This window comes from Mauremys reevesii, linkage group 12 (genome assembly GCF_016161935.1).
Source record: "Mauremys reevesii isolate NIE-2019 linkage group 12, ASM1616193v1, whole genome shotgun sequence".
Lineage (NCBI taxonomy): Eukaryota > Metazoa > Chordata > Testudines > Geoemydidae > Mauremys > Mauremys reevesii.
This window is the reverse complement of record NC_052634.1, coordinates 28,243,279-28,251,895: the sequence shown is the minus strand read 5'-3', so window position 1 is coordinate 28,251,895 and position 8,617 is coordinate 28,243,279. Positions and strand designations below refer to the sequence as shown.

General features: G+C 54.2%; 1 non-coding gene across 1 annotated transcript; it reads left to right on the top strand.

The window, feature by feature from the left end:
- The first annotated feature begins 8,044 nt into the window (after nucleotides 1–8,044).
- TRNAS-AGA lies at nucleotides 8,045–8,126 on the top strand. Its single transcript has one exon. It is a non-coding gene; the product is annotated as a tRNA-Ser (tRNA).
- The last annotated feature ends 491 nt before the right edge of the window (nucleotides 8,127–8,617 follow it).

The window sequence follows — 8,617 nt, the reverse complement described above, 5'->3', positions numbered from 1 at the left end:
AGCTCTGGGCTGGGGCAGGAGGTTGAAGTGCAGGGGGGTGAGGGCTCTGGGGTGCAAGAGGGGGCTCTGGGTTTGGGGGGGGTTCAGGGCTGGGGCAGGGGGTTGGGGTGCAGACTTACCTCGGGCGGCTCCTGGTCAGCGTTGCAGCAGGGGGGACCTACTGGCCACTTCCAGGGCGCAGCGCGGTGCCCTAGGACACGTAGGGACCAGCCTGCCTGAGCCCCGCAGCACCGCTGACCGGACTTATAACGCAGTCACCCGACTGGGAGCTCCAGGGTCCCCCTGTCACATGTGGTACCTGGGAGCTCTGGGATCCACCCACAACAGCTGGGAGCTGTGGGGTCCATCCGTGGTGGCATGGGCCTGTGGGAGCCCCTTCCGACACTGGTGGCTGATAGCTGTGAGGCCCCCACCGGCCGACAGCTCCAATCTTGCTGCCGCAGGGCTGAGGAGGAAAATGTCCCTGAGATCTCTGAAAGTCACAGATTCTGGGACCCCCTTTATATAATCTTAGCCTTAATAGTTGTTGACTGTCTCTCTCAATCTAGTGGTCTGCTCTAGCGCAGATGAGACAGGGAAGACAGAAGCTCACCCCCCAGCACAGGTTTGGGCAGAAATGGCTCTTGGGCTATTTGCTGTGCATGCAGAGGACTTGTCTAGGCCAGTGGAGCAGCTCAGCCAGATGAGGAGCTGGAAGAAGGAGACCTGAGCAGCCTGGAGATCCCACTTTTTCTCCACAGCCACTGCCTATCAGCAGGATTCCTCCTTCTCCTCAGTGAGACCAAATCTAAGCACCTAGACAGCCAGTCCGTCCGCTTCCTGAGCCTCCCTGCCAAAGTCCTGCACCTGGCTCCAGAGAATTGTCTCACATCTTGCTGGGAACTCGACTTCTTGTGCCCAGAGAGTCTCGGCCCCATTCAGTAGAGGACCTGAGAAACACAGTGTCTGCCTTTTCCAAATAAGTGCTTGGAAAGGTTTTGTTTCTATGACCGTGTGGCCTAATGGATAAGGCATCTGACTTTGAGTCAGGCAATTGAGGGGTCAAGTCCCTTCGTGGTTGTGCTTGTGCAATTTTACCTTTGTGCTGAAAGTCCTGCTCCCTTCAGGGCTGGAACCTCTTCTTGGCCGCTCAGGCCAATGCTCCGGCTTCAGCTAGAGCCCCAGGAAGGAGTTGGGGGTTGGGTGTCACAAAGGCTGGGACATGAGCCCCAGATGCTTCCAGTCTTGCCTTTGCCCTTCCTGACTTGCCAAAGAAACTGGGCGGCTGCCCGGGCTAGCGTGTGGAGCAATTTCCCTCTTCCAAGTGTGCCCCAGTCCCTGTGCTGGAGGGTACTTGCTACATAGCACCTTGGGAGCCTGGGTGTTTCTCTGCTTCTCGCCAGCTGGGGAAAAGCCTCCTGGGGTAAAATCTCCTGCCCCACTGCCAAAGTCAGCACCTTGAGTGGGAACGGTCAGAGGCCCCACCAGGGGGGCTGGCCCTGCTTTCCTACCATCTTCTGATGTTGGCCACAGAGCATCAGCAGCTGGCTGTGGGTGGTTTTCAGTGGGGGTTCGGCATGCCAGGGAGCAGGGAGCAGCCTGGCTGGCTGTCTCTGTGGCTGTCTGCTGGCCACGCATAGGCATGGTTCTCCCCTCCTCTTGCCCTGCCCTTGGTTGCTCTGTGGCTTTTAAACCTTCCCTTGGATCTGTCAGCACCAGCTGCCTCTGCTCCAGGTGCCCAGAGGAGGAGAGGTGCTGGGCTCCCACCTGGGACTCTGCCTCCCTCCTGCCTAGCCCTGACTATGAAGCCTGGCCCTGGCCCTCCTTCCTTTAAATGCCATATGGGCAAGAGGAAGAGTGTGGCAGCTGCAGGTACAGGGACCAAAGTTGTGGGCATCAGGTGAAGCAGTGAGAAACAACCATATGGTCAACCCACAGGACTCTCTAGCCAGACTGTTAAGCTCATTGAACCAGCCAGACCAAAGACCTATCTCCAGTGGGCATCAGTCACCCAGCAGGAGGGAAAAACCTCACTCTAGTTCATCCTGACAGAGGGTAGCCAAGCACATTGAGCTCCAGGGGTTTGCAGCAAAATCACATATCTCCAGGAGGTCCCACTGACATTTGAACTCAGATTGCAGGATTCAAAGGCCTGAGTGCTGCCCATTACACCATGGGACCAGCTCTATGTGGGTGGCAGACATTGGGAACAAGGGGCCTGTCACCTAGAGCACGTGGCCACTGCCAGAGCAAGTGTCCAGCCCGTGGTGTCCCTGCAGCACAGCCAGGGCCTGGGGAGGAGGCCTGGGACATGTGAGGGAGAGACTGTGACCTGCCCTGACACTCCAGAGACGCTGGTTGTGATCTCCCTGCGCCACAGAACAGGGTGACGTGTTTTCCTTTCCCATCTTTCCTTATGTTTTACATTGATTGCTGGGTAGTAAATGGTGTTTGCTTGAAGCACATGCAATGAGGAGTGGGTCAGGGACGTGCCCAGAGTGGAGACGCTGTAGCCCTGTTCAAGTGATCATGACAAGATTGGGGGGGTCAAGCCCCCCAGGATTCCTGGGCCCAGCCTTGTTGGGGTTACGAGGACTCTACCACACACCAGAGTAGAAAGAGCGTCCTTGGGGTCAGGCAGCCTCTGGGTAAGGGGGTGGGGACTCAGATCCTTCCGCCAGCCAATTCCACTGGGGTCTTGTAAAATCCAGGGAAGTTCCCAACAATAGCCAGAACAGACTCTCCTTACACTTACGGTCTGTCCTCATTGCTTCTCTCTCTCCCTTCCCTCCACCTCTGGGCTTTCTCAGCACCTGGCCCCACAGCGCTTCCTGCCAGCCAGAGACTGCCTGTTCTAGGCCTGCTCCTGTGGATGTGGCCTCTCTCCTGATTGATAAGGAAAGGAACCTTTCCAGGAAATGGCCACAGCTTCTGGGAATCCAGCTGTGGCTGTGAACAGAATTTGGGTCCTGGCACACAAGGCTACTTAAAAGCTGAGTGCCCAGACAGGGCTTGAACCCTGGACCCTCAGATGAAGAGCCTGATGCTCTACCAACTGAGCTACCTGGGCTTGTTGAGAAACATTTTCACCGTTCAGCACAAGAGTGAGCAGGCAGGCAAAAGAGAGGCAAAAAAAGTCCCAGGAACCCCTCCTCTTTCTGTTCAGCCACTGCCTGTCAGCAGGATTCCTCCTCCTCCTCAGGGAGACTAAATCTAAGCACCTAGACAGCAAGTCCGTCTGCTGCACCCCAATTCCCCATGCCTGAGCCTCCCTACCAAAGTCCTTCACCTGGCTCCATAGAATTACATCTCACGTCTTGCTGGGAACTCGACTTCTTGTGCCCAGAGAGTCTCCTCCCCCTCAGTAGATGACCCAAGAAACACAGTGTCCACCTTTTCCAAAAAAGTGTGTGAAGTGGTCTAATGACTAAGATATCTGACTTTGGCTCAAGTGATTGAAAGTTCAAGTCACTTTACGGTTGTATTGCTGCAGTTTTACCATTGTGCTGAAAGTCCTGCTCCCTTCAGGGCTGGAACCTCTTCTTGGCCGCTCAGGCCAATACTCTGGCTTCAGCTAGAGCCCGGGAAGGAGTTGGGGGTTGGGTGTCACAAAGGCTGGGGCATGAGCCCCAGGTGCTTCCAGTCTTGCCTTTGCCCTTCCTGACTTGCCAAAGAAAATGGGCGGCTGCCCGGGCTAGTGTGTGGAGGAGTTTCCCTCTTCCAAGTGTGCGCCTGTCCCTGTGCTGGAGGGGGGTTGCTACATAGCACCTTGGGAGCCTGGGTGTTTCTCTGCTTCTCACCAGCTGGGGAAAAGCCTCTTGGGGTAAAAATCTCCTGCCCCACTGCAAAAGTGAGGACCATGAGTGGGAACAGTCAGAGGCTCCACCATGGGGGCTGGCCCTGCTTTCCTACTGTCTTCTGTTGTTGGCCACAGAGCATCAGCAGCCGCCCGCATGGTGGTCTGCGGGTGGCCTTCAGTGGGGTTTGGCATGGCAGGAGCAGGGAGCAGGCTGGCCGGGAGTCTTGTTGCCTGTCTGCTGGCCACACATAGGCATGGGCCTGCCCTCATCTAGCCCCGCCCTCAGTTGCTCTGTGGCTTTGAAGCCTTCCCTTGGAGCAGTCAGCACCAGCCGCCTCTGCTCCAGGTGCCCAGAGGAGGAGAGGTGCTGGGCTCCAGCCTGGGACTCTGCCTCCCTATCAAGCCTGGCCCTTGCACTGCTTTCTTCAAGTGACATGTGGGCAAGAGGAAAGGTGTGGCCACACGCACCAAACTTGGGGCATCAGGTGAAGCAGTGAGAATCCCACCCACCAGACAGCCACAGCCACTTCTGGACCCCAACCAAAGACCTGGTTCCAGTGGGGAAGGAGTCACCCAGCAGGAGGGAAATGATTCACTCTTATATAGGTGGAGCTAGGAAAGCACTTTGAGCACCAGATCTTTACCACCCACTAACACAAGGTCCTACTGACATTTGAACTCAGATTACAGGATTCAGAGGCCTGTGTATTACACCATGGGAGCAGCTTGTGCTGCCATCTCTGGACATTGGTGACGCTCACAAGACTGGCTTGTGTAAGGGACTGTTGGCCCTTTACTAAAACTGAGTGGGTTTTTTTTGGTTGTCTAGTTCCCAGTCCCAATAGAAGGGGGAAGGGTCAATGGGAAATCAGGACCCAGAGACTGACAGGCCCCTGGGGCAATGGTCACCAACTGGTAGGGAACAAGTGAGAATTTGTTAATGGAGAAAAATCCCTGGTGAAAATTGGCAAAGTTGTGCAGATTTTGAAAAGTTCCAGTGAATTTACACATGAAGATACAAACAGAGAGACAAACACACACAGAGAGAATGAGAAAATCACAGACTGCACAGGCCCACACAGACATAAACAAAAACCAAGCCCACACAGCACACAGAGGCATATACCCATAAGGGAAAGCCTCACAAAACATAGAAAGAACAAATCCACACCAAAAATACAGCAAAAGCCCACAACAGGAAACACAAAACCCACATACCAAAAGAATACTAAGCAAAAAACAATCTGCATGCAAAAATCATACACACACCCACGCACACAAAACTATGCCAGGCATCCACCAAAATCGCACAGGACCCACATGCACATCAACATGACAGATGAACCCCCCCCCCCAACATAGAGAAAGCAAGGCAGAGTTTGAGTCTCACAGCGAAGAGGGTGAGCACACAGGTGGTTTGGGGAGCAAAGACTGAGGGGGAGTCGGGGGCAGTGCTCTGGGCTCTGCTCGACCCCTCCTGACACAGGCGGCTGGTGGAGAGCAGAGCCTGGTAGATCTGTGTAATCTGCCCTGCTCTCTGTAAAGCAAGGGGACCCCGGTGTCTTCTGAGCTGCAATTGTATTTTCTGCAGGACAAAATGATTGGCAGAAGCCATTTGCTTAAAGGAAACTAGGGCTGTAGGTGAGGTTTGAACTCACAACCTCAGCATGACTCCACTCAGTACTGCTCTGTAAGTACTGGGCACTAACCCATTGCACCTCTGGTGCCTGAGTGAGTGTCTTTTCTCCTTGATTCATCGATGGATTAGGGGTTGAGGGGGTTGCATTAGCTAAAACAAATCCATATGAAAGGCTGCAGGATGGCAGCAGCAGAGGTGGGGAGCCTCCTTCCATGTGATAGAGCTGGTTCCCCCTTCCGTTGCTGAGGGGAAGGTTGGTGCTTTGAGCCCACCCGGTGCTGGAACGTCCCATGGGTGAGATTAACAAGACTCTTGAAAGGAGAAGAGAGGAGAAGTCTTTTCTATCCCTGCCTAGCTCCATTGGTCTCCTGTGGCCCTTTCGGCTCTCTGCTCCCCTGTTGGGGAGATGCAGAGACAAGCCCCCATCTGAGTAACTCACTGAGAGGCTGTGCCCCATGGTGTGTGTGGGGGAGAGGGGGAGGGTTGGATTGGGCTCAAGGGCAGACGGTGTTGTGTGTGACAGTGTGTGGGGGAGGGGGAAATAAATAATGGAAAACACAGGGGCAGTGACAGCGAAGCCCCGTGTCTGAGTGTTATGACCCTGTGTGGTGCTGCCGTTCACCTTCCCCTCCTATGGGCTCAGCGTTCATTGAATCCAGCATTTTTTCACCTGTCCTCACCACAGAGGTGTCCCACGTGCCTCAGCTACCGAGTGTCCCTCTTAGAGACGCCGAGGACTGGAACTGATTTCAGCTGCTGGAAAGCTCTGCTAGGTCTTTATTGATTTGCACAGGAAAATGCTGAGTGTTTAAATTCATTTCAAACCCCTGCCCCCCTGCTGGGGATTGGGGTGCAGGAGGGGTGCAGGCTCTGGGGGGAGTTTGGGTGCAGAAGGGGTGAGAGGCTGGTCTCTGGGAGGGAGTTTGGGTGGGGGAGGGGTTCTGGGGGGCAGGCTCTGGGATGGAGTTTGCAGCGCTGTAACAAGGGTGAGGCGAGTGAGGCACTTGCCTTGGGTGCGCAAAGTGGAGGGGCGCAGCTCTACCCCAATCAGCGGCACTTTGGAGGCAGCTCTACCGCTGCTGCTTCTTTGGCAGCAACTGGGTGGCAGGTCCTTCCCTCCGACAGGGACTCAGGGACCTGCCGCCAAAGATCCTGGAGCCGGCCCTTGCCTCGGGCACAACAATGCCTTGTTATGGCTCTGGGAGTTGGGGTGCTGGGTGCAGGCTCTGGGCTGGGGCAGGAGCGGGGGGAACAGGAGGAGGGGTGGGGTGCAGGCTCTGGGAGGGAGTTTGGGGGGTGGGGGGTGGGGAAGGAGGGCGGGCAGACTCTGGGAGGTGCCGGCAGCCACTGGAGCGAGCAGGCAGACGCTGCTCAGCTCCGCTGCACTGACGGGGCCCCTGGGGGTGGCTGGTGGGGCCAAGGGAGTGACCCGGTCCCAAAACTGCTGGAGCCCCACGGGCGAGACCTGGGGACCAGGACTGCCAGCCAGACAAACACCTTTAAGAGGAGGCGTCCCTCTGCCTGTCAAAAACTGATCTTCCTCCTTCAGTTCAGTGACAGCCTGAATTGTTCCTTATCCCGGCAGAGCCAGAGGACTGAAAGCAGCTCGCAGGAATGGACATAAACACTCCCTGGTATCTGAGGGGATGTTCAGCTTTGCCCTTGGTCAACTACAAGGCTAAAGGGAAAGGAGGTGGCGCCAGGTATAAAGAGTGAAACACGACACATCATAGTTATGCCCATGGTGGCTGCAAAATCTTTTGATGTACTTCTTATCAGCAGTGTATTGTTTTCTCTGGAGTCTAGACCTTGGCCAAGAAATTTGTACCTTGATAAAATAATCGACTGCCCCTGGTGAAGGCAATGGACTTGACACCCACTGGGGTGTCCCTACACAGGTACAAGTACTAAAAACAGTGGCTGCCTTTTAGCCATAGATTTTAATCAGGGCAATAAATTGAAACAAACCCCTGTTAAATCATTTCTCAGCCTGAGTCCTTCAGCCACATTCCCTAGAGCACTGGGCCACCATGTGGACGTTTCATTTCCGACCTCAGTTTCACACAGAGACAAAATTTCCTTTGCACAGATCCATGAACAGCAAAACCTCCCTGTGTCTCTGGTCTGAGCCAGGGCATTTGATGCCAGTGAACCTTTTTCTCCTGCAATGGCGATGGTCAGACAGAGGGGACGTGACACCTGTATCCCTGCCAGGGAGATATTGGCTCCGCTCTTTCTTTCTGCTGCTGTTGTTAGTCCATGAAACATCAGGGATAGAATGCAAGGCTGAGTTCACGCGCCAGCCCTCTGAAAAATTTCAGTGCCCCAGAGAAATCCTGCCCCCTGCTATTGGAACGATGTGCTGGAGATTTGACTAGGAAAGGGACTGTCTGAATTGTCAGAGTGGGGAATGAACAACAATCTACAGCAATGTCGTTCACACAAACACACTCTCATGCTGCTCCAGCCGGAAGGGAAATGGGCAGGAATTCTCGCTGTTCACCCAAGGACACACTTACACTGATGCGCAGCCGTGAGTGTGCAGGGGAAGCTGGTCTGGGCAAACAATTTGAAGTGACAATTCAGTGAGAACAAAATCATCATGCAGTGAAAGAGATGCATGTCAAGTAGTTGTGGCCGAGTGGTTAAGGCGATGGACTAGAAATCCATTGGGGTCTCCCTGGGCAGGTTTGAATCCTGCCAACTATGCAAGCGCTGTTGTTATTATTGTAGTCTTATTGCCTGAGCATCCACAGTGCGAACTGGAGATAAATCTTATTTCACTCTGTCTACACTTAAAAGGCTGCTGTGGCACTGCTATAGCACTTTGGAGTAGACAGTGACTGGAGGGGTTTTCCCATCCCTGTAATAGCTGCATTGACAGAACAATTCTTCCTTTTCTTTAGCACTATCTAACCCGGGCTTAGGTCACCTTAACTCTATGGGTTGGGGGGGAGGGGGTCACACCCTGAGAGACGTCGCTCTGCCAGTTCAGTGCCCAGCGTACACCAGCCCTTAGGTCCCTCCTGGTATTTCAATGCAGGCACTGACCTGTGAGAGGAAAACATCAGCTCACAAACACACAGACTGAATTCCCCACATTTAATCTCGCTGCACTTTCCAGAAAGTCACAAAATTCAATTCATTCTTGCTAGGAGAGAGAAAAAATAAGTGACACTAAGTTTTTCGCTTGATTAAAT